Genomic DNA, 17,287 nt, shown 5'->3' with positions numbered 1-17,287 from the left:
CTTCTGCAGGGCCAGGTATGGACTGAGGGCCGATTGTTATCAGGAAAATAAAAATTATATAAATCTCTCAAATGTGTATAATTGACAAGCAGGTTGACTTGGTGATGTGGGGTCATGTGCACAACTACGAGTGCTCTTGTGCTCTTTTCCAGGGCCAGTGCCTTCAATTTCCGACAAAGGGCAGTGATGGAGTTAATATTTATCAGAGTAGCCCCTATAAAGCTCCTGTTAATGCTGTCATTGGCATGGGTGGATTTGCACTTGATAGCTTTTCTCCACTGGTGAGCTTTTTCAACTTTTACCTATTGATGACTGACTTTTACCATACTCTCTTCTCTCTTTTGTCGGAATTGATAATAATCTCGAAATTCTTCAGCCTGGAAATTGGAGCCTCTCGAGGATCTCAAATTTTGGTTTCACGAAGGTGGATGCAACACCTCGAATTCTTCATTTCTAGGTAGGAAAGGATAGTCAATCTCCTTCGTTTTCGTGCACTAAGCTTAGGAATATGCTTATGGAAGCTTGTTCAATGGACTAAGACCCTGGCTTTTCAAAATACCAACTTGGATGTCTAATGATTTTACTCAAGAGATCATTCTTTAGCGACCATACTGAGTTTTTGTTATGTTCGGCGGTTTCCCCAGCTTATCGCCGCTGATGGAAAAGGAGCCCTGGATTCTTTCAGGCTATTTAGATAGCAAGAATGGTGGAGTCTAAAGATCTTTCACAAGAGGTAAATCTAGTTTTAACAGAACTACAAAGGGCCTCTAGTTTGTACCTATGGTTGTGACACCCATTTTTTGGTTTCGGGTCCAAAATGACAAAAGAAGCTTTGCATACTAGCCCCTTGTAAACAAATGTACATAAAAAGCATTGAAGCGATCCGGGGCAGGCAACAAGAGAGGCGACCTCTAAACACCCCTCAAGGCTCCCGTGCTGCTCAATTGGGGCTGGGGAAACTACAAGCACAACAAAACAGCAAACCCAGTGGCACCAAAAATGAGGCGGTCCGGGGCGGGCAACAAGAGAGGCGATCTCTAAACACCCCTCAAGGCTCCCGTGCTGCTCAATTGGGGCTGGGGCAACCACAAGCACAACACAACAACAAACCCACAGCCAAACCCAAACAAGATAGGGGCACCACCTAGTTATGGTATGCGAACTAGGACGCAAGAGAGATTTTGGCACAACCAAGAAGATGCACCACACAACACAACACAAGCAACCTCACACCAAGACACACACAAAATGGACCAAAGAGAGCTAGAGCAAAGGGAAGAGAGAGAGGAAAGTATCTTGCGTAATACCTTATTTGTGACTTGCAAATGGAGATGGTTCGTTATGATGTTATCGTAGAACTTGTACAAAACTCACTCAATGCTTAGTGATTGCTAAACATTGCCAAAACACACACACACACTATCTTAGGGTGTGGGAGACCTCTCACCACAATACTCTCTTACAATGGACAAAAACTGGCAATGAAAAACACACTAAAACACTTTCTAAAATCAAGATCAACCGATAAAAACTCAAATACACAAGTCACCTTGAATTCACCAACCGTATTGCACAAATGGAAGGACGAAGATTTGAATGTCGAATGACGCCTTTGATGCACCAAACCTCAATTTATTGATGATGAAGGAGCATATACAATAGTGGTTTTGAGATTTGTGGAACTCACGCTCTCTCACTTGCAATGTGTAGCTTGAAGGGTTCTCTCACACCAAGAGTGAAGCTCACAAGTGGTTGCCACACCTAAGTCTCTCCTCACGCATAGAGTGTTGGGGTGCTATGTGAGATGTTGGAGATTGTTTTACAAGAAGGAGAGGGGCCTATTTATAGGTTGGAGACCCCTCATTAAGATTATTGGAAATCCTAATTTACAAGCTAACAAATCAGGATTATGATTTTTTTGAATATCAAAACATTGTGGGCCTTCTTTGTCTGCTTGAGTCATGGGTGTGGGCTCAAAAGAGAGCATTATTGATGGTAGATAAGGTGAAAGTAAGTAAGGAGAGAGAGAGAGAGAGAGAGAGAGAGAGAGTTACTTTGTACATGTTGACGGGAGCAAAGGGAACCCCCAACGGCCTCTAAAACACCGGGGACCGAATGGCGCGCCTCGAGCCTGTCATGGTAAAGCGAACAGGGGGCACCACCTAGCTTCAGCGGCTAGGACGCAAACAACACACCACCATAACAAAGTTTTCATCCAAGTGTGTGTGTGTGTGTGTGTGTGTGTGTGTGTGAGAGAGAGAGAGAGAGAGAGAGAGAGAGAGAGAGAGTGAGGGAGGGGGTATAGCGGCTTAGTACTTAGGCATCACAAAAGGATGGCGAATCCGCACACCCTTCACACATACACAAGCTCACTCCAAAACACAAGACTAGGTGGCGATTCCGCACACCTCACATGGGCAAAACATTGCAAGAAAACATACTCACAAAACCTCAAGCTTTATTTAGAGAATTAGGCGATGAAATGGGGAGCATAGGGTAGGGGAATGAGAAGGGAGAGAGTTGTAGAGCACATGGCGGATAGGTGGGAGTTGATGGCGAAGACTCGCACGAGGATTATGGCCATCATCCTTCATTTAGTTGCCCTTCATCTTCCATAGCCAAGGGAGTAGAGGTCATGCTCAACACAAGCATGGTGATTGCGGTGATGGTGATGGTGTGGGTGTGTGTGTGTGTGTGTGCACTAGGCACACACAGTGCATAGTGTGTTCTTTGGTGATGTTGTGTGTATTTGTGTGATGGTGACCCCTCTTTATATAGGGGAGGAGGGGGGAGAAATTCTAGAATTTAGAAATGAAGAAATCATTATCTACATAGGCCATGTGACTGTGGGCCCCACTTGTCTGGCTGTGTGTATATGTGCCAGAACAGCAGTCTCATGAGAGAGAGACTAAGAGAGAGAGATGGGTTGATGAAAAAAAGTGAGAGGTGACATGGAGAATAAAGTAATTACAAGAGGGGAGAGTGTTCAGAGGTGAATCTGTGTGCAGATGTGTGTGAACACAAGAAAAATCAGGTAACCGCTGGGTGGGGATGGGTCTGTGGGCACCTTTTTCAGTGAAACTAAGTGTGTGTGAGTGTGGGGGAGGCCATATGGCTACAAGACAAGAGAGATTTCGAATTTTAGAGAGAGGGGGGGGTATTTGGATCATGGGAGAGTGTAGGAGAGAGAAAAGGGGGGGTGGGGCATACTGTTTTGGAAGATAGGAGAGGTGGCATGTGAGTTAGGGGGCATTATTGGTAAGGACAAGGGGTGGGGTAGCTTCAAGGGAGAGAGAAAGGAGAAAGGACAAGGGGAAGAGAGAGGGGGTTGACCTTTTGAGTGGAGGAGAGGAAAAGGGACACACGGCGGGGCAACAGTGAAGAAAAAGGAGGCAAGGTGGGGATAGGCTGCCCCGCAGGCATGAGGTGGCCTATTTTACCTTTCTCATATATTTCCATAATCATACTTTATTTTTTTTCTTACTTTTCCAATTTCTTTTATCACTCCCTCCCTAAGAGGAGGTTTCCATGGGGTGGGGACGAGAGAAGAGGGGTATGTGAGCTTGGCTTGTGAAAAGCCCCCATCATTAGCCCTCCCCTTTTGGCTAGAGGCATTCATGTCTGTAGCTCTGTTTTTTCTTCCGCTTAGCTATAGGATCCGATATCGAGTTGCCCTCTGAACTAGCCATTCCATTTGGCCATTGGTGAGATTTCTGGGATATTCATGAATCTGTAACAGGTCTGAGTGATAACTTGTTCCTTGGAATAGTGTCGGTTGATTAAAGGGGAAGCCCATGGCTTCCAGAACTTTGTGCCAGTGTCCTCCTGGATCCCAAGTGAAAAATAGGATCATTGTTTGCAGTGTCCGAACAATAAAATTTGCATGCCAAATTGGATCAAATTTGTAACCACCAGTAGCGAGAGGGGAAATGAGCATCTTGGGTCCTGCAAAGACAAAACTGAAAATTATGATTCCCAAGAGTGTACCAAGAATCCACCATATATGGCCGCCTTGTTGGTGTGGTGAGCTCAAGTTGTCTTCAGAGTCCTGCTTACTGCCATTAGAAAAAACTGCAAGCATATCATGCTTCTTTTGGGTGTGCTCAAACATGTCAGCTTCCTTTACTGATGCTAACAAGCCACCTACCTTGCGGCTTAAATACAAGCGTAATCCACTTACCTTTCTCCAAAGAGAGGATGCACTATTTGTAAAAAATGGTACCAAATTGCGAATGAGGTCTTTATTCTTGCATTCTATCAGGCTTTTGTCTATCCATGGCTCCTTTGCTCTTATCTCCATGCTGATCTTCTCTCTATATGTTATAGCAGCTAGCCATAGCCATAGGTCTGATGCATCCCATGCAAACACAATGTTGTGTTGTGGAGGAGTTTGGAACATCCTTAAAAGGTTGGCAGCATATTGATCATCAAACTTACTCTGAACACCCTCACATAAACTGGAGGCATTACCCATCTCCAAGTTTATAACACCCTTCAGTAGACTAAAGCCATTACCCATCTCTAAGTCTATAACACTACACAATAAAGTCTTGCTCGGCTGCCAAGCCTTTGGAGCAATATCCAACTCCAAACCTTCAGTCATACTTACCTCTTCGTTATGGTCCTCATGTGAAACTGCCTTGATGCAAGATTCCTTTAGCTTGCTACACTCTCCTGGGTCCATGCTGGTGCACAGGCTTCCGTTTTCAAAGCCCTCCCCTTTGCTTGATATGTTGTCCATCTTCTGCAAAGCCTTGCTAACAGGTTGGTTTTCCTCTTCTCTTGTATCTTTCATGACCTTTGCATTCCTCTTACTCTGACGAGGCCTAATCAACACTTTACACCTTCTTACGCTTATGGCCCAATGCTGTCGATTGATCGCTTTGGTGCCTATTTCATTCAAGGTTAAAGATGTACTCACATTTGTAACACAATTTTCTTGACTTACCTCCCCCACCTGGGTAGCATCTTTTGATTCTTTAACCTCTTGTTCCACTGCTTCAGTTCTTTGAATAGTCTTCTTACTTGATCCTTCTTCTGTTACACTCATCTTGACCTCTTCTGCAAGACCAATGATACTTGGTGTGCGGGTACCAATTGGTGGTGGGCGTAGGATGATTGTAAGTGGTGATTGTGGTGGTGGTTGCATTGGTGATTGGCGTCGAATTGGTGTGGCCAGCTGTGGTTGCACCGCTGGTGGTGTGATTTGAACAGGTGGGATTGGTTGCCTGAGTGGCGGTGGTCTTGCTCTTGGTGGAGAGATCTGATTCTGTCTCCCCCCTCTATTGAAATTCTGCCTCCTCGGGTGTGGGCAGTAGTACATTTCATGGCCATCTTCCCCGTAGTTGTAACAGTGGTACTCTGGGTTCTGCCTTCGTTGTCCTCTTCCTTGTTCTGGGTTCCTGCTAGGTGCATGCCCTTGCTGCACCAGATGCACAGATAAACTCTCTAGTTGGGTGGTGATACGACTTAGCAGGTCTTGCTCTTCTGATGCCTCCTGCGGTTGGACTCTATGATTGGCTGTTGCAGTCACTGGGGTTGGTTGTATTGAGCTTGTTTCCTCTGACTCGTTTACTCTTGCTTGCATGCGTAGCTTCTTGTCTTTAAGACGGGCTACTTCGACTGCCAACTCATATGTTGCAGGAAACCTTCCCTTCACCTTCTCTCTAAGCGGCGACCATAGACCAGCAATGAAACGGTCCTTCTTTAAGAAATTAGGCGCTCCTTCACCTTCCTCCAGCGAGGCAACCCATCTCTCCCATAAGTACACAAATTTGGACTCGTAGGTGGCATACTCCAGCAGGCCTCCCTGCTTTAATTCTGTCAGTAACTGCCATAGCCTCTCCGAGGTTGTGCCTCCACCAAACCTCTTTACAAAAGCAGCCATTAACACATCCCATGCATTCTTGGTGGCCTGGGGCAATGCATTATACCAGGACTTGGCCTCTACTTTCATCAGTAGAGGAAAAATTCTAAGTCGTGAAGCATCATCATCTTTGTTGGAGACGATACAAGCAATGTCGAAATCATCCAGAAAGTCGGTGGTGAGATCCTCTCCCTTCTTTCCAGTGAACGTGGGGAAAGAAACACTTGCCATGGTAGTGACTCAGGAAATAACAAACCTCTTTTTTTTTTTTCTTTTTTTTACATTACATTAATAGTGCGTCTCATAGCAGCTTTTTTACAAGGGTGGGTGGATAGGTTAAAATAAGATAACGATAGAAACATTAAAGGAATGATGGTAATCTAATATGGGGAGAATGATAGGGTTCGGGGAATTGAGGATTTCTCCTAGTACCGCCGCACCGAATAGGTGTACGATCTTCTGTTGGTAGAAGACTTTCCTATCTACATAGATATTCACATGCATATGCTGCAAGAATCTGAACGGGAATGTCGTTGGCCCGTTTTCCATCATGCACAGAGGATGAAATACTTACTTATACTCTTATCGTGCCAGTGTTGATGAGTCGGCACATCCACAAGAGGTCGTCGCCTTTCATGGGCTCTACCTTTCCTTCGTTGCTCAGCACGTACGGGGTGATGGCGACGTGTCTGACCACTCCCAGCCTCTTGGCTAACAACAATTGCAGGTAATTTCCATAGTCGGCGTGTTGCATGAATTCTACTCCATTCAGTTGCAACTCGTCCCCAGCCCACTGGGTTTCTCCCGTGGTAGAGAGCTTCTTCAGGATAAGTTGTACAGGGAGAGGAGGAAAATCCTCCACTCTCTTTCCAAAACAGTGAGAGCAGTAGCCGAACCACTCTTCTCTAGGACATGGGAATCTTCTTACCACTTCTTCTTCCAGATTGTCGAAGTGGATTGGTAGCACTCGCATGCGTCGTTCAAATCGGTAGGTGACCTTTCGCCGCTTAGCTTCGGATGACCTCCTCTTTGGAAAACTGGGTACAACCCGGATTTCTGAGCTTGAAGCACTTGCTTGGCCAGATGCTTCTCCCTTCGGGGTCATGTGTTTCCAGACTGTCTTATCTTCTCCTTGCCTTTGGCTCGAGCAGCCCCTTTAGGCCACTTTGGAGTTATAACTTTGACTGTAGTTTCTTTAGGGAAAAGAGGTCTCACCGTTTGCTTCCCTTCCTTGATGTGAATGACTTCTTTGCGATGAATGTCGATGTAGATGACTTCAGCCCTTTCGCTGCCTTCGTTGGTGGCACTCATTGACAGTGTGCCTTGGTTGACAACAGTGATGGCACTTCACCGACCTCCCACCTGATGCTCTCAATTTATAGTTAGAACGAGTGACACGAGATGGAGAATTTACGTCTTGAATGTTGACGACACTGCAGCCTAGCAGTAGCACCTCAATGAAGGCGGCTAGTGCCTCCTTCGTCTCCTCTTCTTCCGTCCTCCAGTTAAAAAATTCCTACAGCCATTCGTCCATGATTGATAGTGGGCGTCACTTTCAGCATTGTAAACTGAAGGGTCTTAAAAAGCCCTCCTCCGTGGGGGCACCAAATGACGGGAGCAAAGCGAACCCCGAGCCCCCGACGGCCTCCAAAACACCGGGGACCGAATGGCGCGCCTCGAGCCTGTCATGGTAAAGCGAACTGGGGGCACCACCTAGCTTCAACGGCTAGGACGCAAACAACACACCACCATAACAAAGTTTTCATCCAAGAGAGATGGGTGCTTGGGAGTAATCATGAAAAGGAAAGGGAATGAGATCAAGTGTGTGAGAGAGAGAGAGAGAGAGAGAGTGAGGGAGGGGGTATAGCGGCTTAGTACTTAGGCATCACAAAAGGATGGCGAATCCGCACACCCTTCACACATACACAAGCTCACTCCAAAACACAAGACTAGGTGGCGATTCCGCACACCTCACATGGGCAAAACATTGCAAGAAAACATACTCACAAAACCTCAAGCTTTATTTAGAGAATTAGGCGATGAAATGGGGAGCATAGGGTAGGGGAATGAGAAGGGAGAGAGTGGTAGAGCACATGGAGGATAGGTGGGAGTTGATGGCGAAGACTCGCACGAGGATTATGGCCATCATCCTTCATTTAGTTGCCCTTCATCTTCCATAGCCAAGGGAGTAGAGGTCATGCTCAAGACAAGCATGGTGATTGCGGTGATGGTGCTGGTGTGGGTGTGGGTGTGTGTGTGTGTGCACTAGGCACACACAGTACATAGTGTGTTCTTTGGTGATGTTGTGTGTATTTGTGTGATGGTGACCCCTCTTTATATAGGAGAGGAGGGGGGAGAAATTCTAGAATTTAGAAATGAAGAAATCATTATCTACATAGGCCATGTGACTGTGGGCCCCACTTGTCTGGCTGTGTGTATATGTGCCAGAACAGCAGTCTAATGAGAGAGAGACTAAGAGAGACAGATGGGTTGATGAAGAAAAGTAAGAGGTGACATGGAGAATAAAGTAATTACAAGAGGGGAGAGTGTTCACAGGTGAATCTGTCTGCAGATGTGTGTGAACACAAGAAAAATCAGGTAACCACTGGGTGGGGATGGGTCTGTGGGCACCTTTTTTAGTGAAACTGAGTGTGTGTGAGTGTGGGGTAGGCCATCTGGCTACAAGACAAGAGAGATTTCAAATTTTAGAGAGAGAGGGGGGTATTTGGATCATGGGAGAGTGTAGGAGAGAGAAAAGGGGGGGTGGGGTATACTGTTTTGGAAGATAGGAGAGGTGGCATGTGAGTTAGGGTGCATTATTGGTAAGGACAAGGGGTGGGGTAGCTTCAAGGGAGAGAGAAAGGATAAAGGACAAGGGGAAGAGAGAGGGGGTTGACCTTTTGAGTGGAGGAGAGAAAAAGGGACACGCGGCGGGGCAACAGTGAAGAAAAAGGAGGCAAGGTGGGGATAGGCTGCCCCGCAGGCATGAGGTGGCCTATTTTACCTTTCTCATATATTTCCATAATCATACTTTATTTTTTTTCTTACTTTTCCAATTCCTTTTATCACTCCCTCCCTAAGAGCAGGTTTCCATGGGGTGGGGACGAGAGAAGAGGGGTATGTGAGCTTGGCTTGTGAAAAGCCCCCATCAATGTCTTGAGGTAAGGTGTCTTTTATGGTTAGGTCAATGCTATTTTGTGTTAGTATGTTAATCGTTAGTAATCACTAGAAAGTTAATGATATATTTAAAATGGGTAGAATGGGGTGGATGGTTGAAGTAAGATGGTTGAATGAAGTGAGAAAATCCTTGTGATGGTGAAGCTTGAAGAAGTTTTGGACTTACTTGTGTAGGTTCTCAAAATGACTATCGATCTTCTTCTTCGTCTTCCCTTCTTTACGCCACCGCCGCCAAGGTTGATTATCACGATGAAAATGGTAATTCCATTGATGAGATCTCTTGATTTGCAGAGGTTAAGAATGGTACACATGCAGAATTTATGTATATATATAAGGAGTAAGATGGAATTGTACTTTGGAGATAATAGAGAGAGGAATAGAGATGTTGTATGTACATGGAGAGCTCATATGAGAGCTATGGGAGTAAGTGGGGAGGTTAATGGTGAAGAAGGTGAGAGAAACCATTGAAGGTGCAGGTTTGAGTGAGGGATTGAGAGGAATGTGTGTGTGTAGAAGTGTGGAAAGAGGTGAGAGAAGACTATGGGCTACTTGTGAGAAAAGTGGGCAGATTGGGGCCCACTCAAAAAATCATAGCTCACCGGTGGTTACTCCAAAAATCATGAAAAATTTTGAGGTGATTTTTCAGAATGTGGGCTACATTTTCTCTTTTGACCACCGCTCCAAATTCGGAGTGGAGATAGATATTAAAATCCCATCAAAAGACCTGGTTTTTCTTCACAAAAAGTCTTCAGTGGCCCCCTCCTTTGTTGAATTTGTACAATGCATCCAAGAGTGAGCCCCTCCTTTGTCATATCATAATACAAAGCATCAAAGTTGCCCTTGACCCATGCATGGAGGAGGATTATTGGTGAATAAAGAAATATATACATGGTGGGACTAGTGTATGGACTATTCATGGACTTTAGCTCAATGAGCACATGGTGTTAGAATAATGAGTAAAAAAAATAATAAAAATATGGAGGAGTTATGGATATGGAAAGATATTGGAATCATATGATATGGTCCCTCTTTGAATTATTTTGGGTGAAAGAGGAAAAGGTATGCAAGTAAATAATATAATAAACGTGACCAATGAGTAGAAATCAATTTTTTGTTTTCACGAGGGTGAGGGTGAAAATGTGGGAGTGATTTATATAAAGAAAAAATATGAGGTTAGAGTATGTACATATTGGCAAAAAATATACTTATGGTGTAAGAGGATGAAAGAAGGTAAATTTAATAAAACACACACCTAGGTATAAATATTTAAATAACTATCAAAATAATTATAAAAATCCCTATATTTAGGCCACATATATAATGAAATATTTACACACAAATGGGCCATAATATTTATTTTTATTTTTATTTTTTTACTCAACTAGCCCAGTGACTAGCTAATTTAGGGTTTTTTAAGAAAATATGGGAAAAGTCCCCTAACTCACACATGCCTATGTATAGTGAAATGGTAGGGATAGCCATAGTGTTTGGGTGAATTTGGTAGGGTGGAGTAACTTACTATGGCAATTACAGAGACCCAAAAAACGGCTATCATTAGCCCCCCCCTTAGATAATGGTACATTCATGTACCATTTATCCGATCATACAACATGTAGATTGTGTAACATCTGTCTTTGTCTGCTCTCATCTTTGAAGAACCTTTGTTGTATGATTAAAAAACCTTGTGTGATATGAAAGGTTCTCGAGCCAATAGCAGGATGAAATGAAGTGACGGAGTAAACCTCCTCCATCGAGAAAGTTTCCATAAGCACCCCCCAAGATCAAAGATCTTGAAATATCTTTCCCAAAGCGAGATGTATGGTATGGAATCACTTACTGATTTTGATTGAAGAAACTTGTAGATTTTATTGTTGTCCATCATTGCATCTATCACTATGGAATGTGATATAAATGATTGTTTGCTCTTCCTCCTGTATAAAGTTGATGTATCTACTACGATTCTCAAGAGCTTGTATGAGCGAATTCCTGAACTGTAGCTCATAAAATTCATTCAACCTGGGTAGGCTCACCAAGTCAAAAATTATATGGCCTTCATGATTTAGGAAAGCTTGATCCATGCTTCCAGCTGCTATTGGAAGGTATTGCAAATAGTTTACCACATAGGTAGATAATAGAGGAAGGTTTCTATTGCCTCCAACACATTGGAAGAGAATAGATTTTGGTACTGATTGATGAAATATCCACATGTAGCAATCAACAAGTTTTTCATCTATGATGAATACCAGAAGCATCACAATGTGCGACCTCCATACACCAAAGAACCAAATGAAGAAGGTTTGGAAACATCCGTTCATCACCAAGTATTCATGTCCTCTTCCACTTAAGAATGTATGGTGTCCCTGATGAAAGGTATATGTTAAGAGAGGAGAAGTTGACCTTGAAGAGGTGAAACCCAATATGAAGATGATTGGGGCTTCAAAAGCTTGGATTTCCTTGCTAAGAGATTGTCCCATGAATGAAGAGCCACCCACTAAAACACCATTGGAGAGAATGATACCCTTCTGATAGTTTCCTTTTATGATTTTATCTTTTACTACTCTCCCATGTTCTTCATCCCCTTCTAAGCCCCCCCTTTGGCAAGGTTGTAACTCATCACATCGTACCACCTCAAAGGTTGATGGATTACTGTTTGATTTTGTGAAAACTTTGGCTTATTGCATGATAGGTTCCTCCATGCTTAACATACATGGGTCATACCAATGCTTTTCAACATCCTCAAACACTTCTTCAAGATTATCCTCACATTGATTCAACTCACACTCTTCTACTTTGTTTTGGAGTTGACATTCCATGTACACAATCATCTCTTTATGATCAATGTGGTCTATGATCTCTCCACCTATGATTTCATCTTCTTCTTCACTCTCTTCTTTTAGACAAGATACACTCTCATAACATTCCATAAGATCAAGGTTACCTTCAAGGTCTTCATTCTCCATAGAGTCATGTTGCACAAAAGCTTCGTCTACTCGGACTAGAAATTGATCCTCCGCCAAAAGGTTGGATGTATCCATTATTGAAACATCAATGCCATTTGAGATATCTTGTGTCGATTTTTGCATGCTTGTGATAAAGGTAGAAGAAAGAGATTCCACATTTGAATCTTGGCCACACACTTTAGCACTTGAATAATCAGTTGGCATGTAAGTAACTTCTTCAACATTTGTCGGAGTAGAAGGAGACAAGTATGGAAAAGGAGATGACTCCTTGATAGAAACACTTTCATGATGGTTGGTTCTTCCAGCATGATGGAAACCATTTTTGATGTAGAAGTACTTGTGAAACTTCCTTCGGGCAATAGTGACCGCTTCTTCAAAGGTAGAGGGTCCACTACAAGTAACCTTAGTCTTTAGGTAAGGAGACAAACCCGAAATAAATTGATCCATTTTTACATAATCTGGAAATGTAGAACTAAATCCACATCCTTCCCATTGACGAGAAAAAATATCCTCATAAGCATAGTAGTCTTCACCATGTTGTTGAAGTCTCCGTAGTGAAGCCCATGCTTTCTCCGTTGTTGGAACTTTAGAGAATCTGGCCTTCAAAGCTTTGGAAATTTGGGTATATCCATCTTCAATCTGAGAAGACATACTCCAAAACCATTTCTCAGCGTTGCCTCTAAGGCATAGCAATAGAAAATCCCCTTTTTCAATGTCATCCCTTTTACCAAGGATATGACAAACCATTCTAAAATCAGCAAGAAAATCATCAACATCTTCTTCTGGATTTCCGAAGAAGATTGGGATATCATCAAAGGTATAGCGTGTCATAGTCTCTCAAGCTAGAACCACACAAAGATTAGTTCCAAACAATCATCAACTAACTACACAAAGTTTTGAAAGGTCTTTCAACATGAATTCTAGACTTTTATGTGAAAATGTTTTTTTCCTTTCTTATGTTATGCATAATCCGAACCATATTCTAGATCAATTTTTGTTTCCTTGAAATTAAACTCGGTCATACATGTTTTCATGATTCATAAAATCTACTTGATTATGCTGAAATTCAAGCATTTATGCAATACAACAACACTAAGCACACAATCGCTCCTCAGTGGGGGCACCAAAATTCAGGCGGTCTGGGGCAGGCAACAAGAGAGGCGACCTCTAAACACCCCTCAAGGCTCCCGTGCTGCTCAATTGGGGCTGGGGAAACTACAAGCACAACAAAACAGCAAACCCAGTGGCACCAAAAATGAGGCGGTCCGGAGCGGGCAACACGAGAGGCGATCTCTAAACACCCCTCAAGGCTCTCGCGCTGCTCAATTGGGCCTGAGGCAACCACAAGCACAACACAACAACAAACCCACAGCCAAACCCAAACAAGATAGGGGCACCACTTAGTTATGGTATGCGAATTAGGACGCAAGAGAGATTTTGGCACAACCAAGAAGATGCACCACACAACACAACACAAGCAACCTCACACCAAGACACACACAAAATGGACCAAAGAGAGCTAGAGCAAAGGGAAGAGAGAGAGGAAAGGATCTTGCGTACTACCTTATTTGTGACTTGCAAATGGAGATGGTTCTTTATGATGCTATCGTAGAACTTGTACAAAACTCACTCAATGCTTAGTGATTGTTGAACGTTGCCAAAACACACACACACACTGTCTTAGGGTGTGGGAGACCTCTCACCACAATACCCTCTTACAATGGACAAAAACTGGCAATGAAAAACACACTAAAACACTTTCTAAAATCAAGATCAACCGATAAAAACTCAAATACACAAGTCACCTTGAATTCACCAACCGTATTGCACAAATGGAAGGACAAAGATTTGAATGTCGAATCACGCCTTTGATGCACCAAACCTCAATTTATTGATGATGAAGGAGCATATACAATAGTGGTTTTAAGATTTGTGGAACTCACGCTCTCTCACTTGCAATGTGTAGCTTGAAGGGTTCTCTCACACCAAGAGTGAAGCTCACAAGTGGTTGCTACACCTAAGTCTCTCCTCACGCATAGAGTGTTGGGGTGCTATGTGAGATGTTGGAGATTGTTTTACAAGAAGGAGAGGGGCCTATTTATAGGTTGGAGACCCCTCATTAAGATTATTGGAAATCCTAATTTACAAGCTAACAAATCAGGATTATGATTTTTTTGAATATCAAAACATTGTGGGCCTTCTTTGTCTGCTTGAGTCATGGGTGTGGGCTCAAAAGAGAGCATTATTGATGGTAGATAAGGTGAAAGTAAGTAAGGAGAGAGAGAGAGAGAGAGAGAGAGAGAGAGAGAGAGAGAGAGAGTTACTTTGTACATGTCTTGAGGTGAGGTGTCTTTTATGGTTAGGTCAATGCTATTTTGTGTTAGTATGTTAGTCGTTAGTAATCACTAGAAAGTTAATGATATATTTACAATGGGTAGAATGGGGTGGATGGTTGAAGTAAGATGGTTGAATGAAGTGAGAAAATCCTTGTGATGGTGAAGCTTGAAGAAGTTTTGGACTTACTTGTGTAGGTTCTCAAAATGACTATCGATCTTCTTCTTCGTCTTCCCATCTTTACGCCACCGCCGCCAAGGTTGATTATCACGATGAAAATGGTAATTCCATTGATGAGATCTCTTGATTTGCAGAGGTTAAGCATGGTACACATGCTGAATTTATGTATATATATGAGGAGTAAGATGGAATTGTACTTTGGAGATAATAGAGAGAGGCATAGAGATGGTGTATGTACATGGAGAGCTCATATGAGAGCTATGGGAGTAAGTGGGGAGGTTAATGGTAAAGAAGGTGAGAGAAACCATTGAAGGTGCAGGTTTGAGTGAGGGATTGAGAGGAATGTGTGTGTGTAGAAGTGTGAAAAGAGGTGAGAGAAGACTATGGGCTACTTGTGAGAAAAGTGGGCAGGCTGGGGCCCACTCAAAAAATCATAGCTCACCGGTGGTTACTCCAAAAATCATGAAAAATTTTGAGGTGATTGTTCAGAGCGTGGGCTACATCTCCAATAGCCAAAGTTCCTTATTGAAAATGCTAATAGCTTAATTAGAAGAAAAAAAAAAGCCTACTATTATAAAGTAAGTGGCAATGAATGACTTTTCTAAAGCACCTAAGACCTTTTCTAAGCCACCTTGTGACTACAATCTCTGTAAGTCACTCGAGCAGATGAAGAAAATGGCAATTAAGGATTTATGCAAGAGTCAAGAATTAGATATATGATTGTAAGTTGTATTCTTACGAAGAGTGTCAATAAAAAAGTTTCAACAAGGCAAGAGAAAATTATCTGAGGATCTAGTCTCAACCACCCCCCACCCCACCCCCCCCCCTCCTCCTCCTCCTCCCCTCCCCATAGTTGCCACGGCGTTTCGAAACGTTTTGTTTGAAACGAGTTTCAGAAGTTTCGAAACGGTTTCGTCCGAGAAAGAAACGCCAAAACAGAAGTTTCGTGCAAACTAAAGAAATGTACGTAAGTTTAAGTGGTATAAGCTGAGATCTATATTTTAAGCATTACTTTACAATTAGACATGAAAAAGAGGGAGAATAGGACTAACTTTCATCATTAGAAGCAAAACAGAAGCTACATTCATGACATTGAGGATTTCATGACCAAAACAAAGAACAAGAGGCTTCAAGGTTTACATGTAACGCTACAACCTAACGTGCGAAAACTTACGAGTCTTGACTTTACCTTTGAAACGTCCAAACTCATACAAAAACGTTTCGTACGTTTCATGAGTGAAGAAAGACGTTTCTTGGCAACACTGCTCCCCCCTTTCAAATACCTCTTTCTGTCTACACGTATCTTGAGAGACACTACACTCCTTTAGAGTTCATTCCCAGGTTTTCCACCTAGATATAGGTTAAGAGGGCTTCTTTGTAACTATGCCCAGGCTTGTGAGGCTCACCTCTTGAGCCTTGGTCACGGGCGGTGCCCGTTAGATGTCCAGCCTGATCAATTTTTTATTAATAGGCCATTTGTGTGGGCGCCAGTGACTCATCGTTTGTCAAAGCAGGATTCTTGTTGCTTTGGACAGGCTTGACCATGGTGCCGAAGGACACACAAGAGAGTTTATTATGTAGATGATGTTGTTCTCAACACATTGGATGACACCTTGCAGTAATAGATAAGGACCACTAGTAATACATTACTGCATGAGGGTTCCTCTACGATGGTGAGCTTGAGTCTTCCATCTGTGTCTGCCGTCGCTACTAGCCAAAGTAGAATGAACAGAGAATGCTAGTGCAATTAATGTTGCGATCATTCTGGAGTGGTCATTGCTCCCAATTGCATTCATCATCATCAATTTCACCTGATATCTACACACAACTAGCAAGTTCTTCCAGATAACATTAATCTCATATATAAATGACATTTATTGGAAATTCATGTTTCAAAGTTCTTCATTCACACACTTGGTTCATACTGAATACATTGTTTCAATCATCTAGACATCTCATCCGTCCAGAAGTTTTGATGCACCTAGATCCCTATGTAGCAATCTCATCCTACAGAAACTCTCGATGCGCTCACCACAGTAACCAATCATCTCATTCATATGAGAATTTTGATGCACCAGAATCATTCAACATGCGTAATCATTCATTTATTCAAATTCATCATTCTTGTCTCGAATCAAAAGGATATCCGCTTCATTCCTAAGCTGTCGTTTCTCTCAATCTCACCATCTCATCCTTGATTTCACCTGAAAAGTAGGCAAGGAGATGACTCACCTCGTTGCAAAAGAGTGGATGTCCAGCTCTATGCTTCCCAATCCATACAGAAGCGAGTTCCTCGCTCCTATTTCCAGTTATCTGTTTACAAACAACCAAATTTTCAGCACATCAATATCTCTTTCAATGTCCTTCCCAATATTTGGTTTATCTTCTCGTCAGCAATTCTATTCCAGCTCTTCCTACGAGTAAAGCTTCCGCTTTTCTGCACTATCTGTCCTTTCAACTTTCCATCACGTCCTGAGAGGAGACTCAATGGCTAATGAAAAATGCGGGCAACAAGACCGTGATGAGTGCATGGAGGGGCCGCACATTGCAAGCGATTTTGAGCAATTTCTTGTACATTCTAGATTATAGAAATCCAATCTACAAGGTTGAGAGCATTGCGACATGCTCTAAGATCCATGTTGATGCCACAGGATGCCCACAAATGTACGAAATACCTAACTATGGTTAACATAAGTATCAACTACAAAGGACAGTATCTATCTGTGTTTGGTTTTTTGTAATCATCAATAAATGCAAAAAAAAAATCCTT

Source organism: Adiantum capillus-veneris, chromosome 20 (genome assembly GCF_014529385.1).
Source record: "Adiantum capillus-veneris isolate H3 chromosome 20, ASM1452938v2, whole genome shotgun sequence".
NCBI lineage: Eukaryota > Viridiplantae > Streptophyta > Polypodiopsida > Polypodiales > Pteridaceae > Adiantum > Adiantum capillus-veneris.
Note: the sequence above shows the minus strand (reverse complement) of the source record.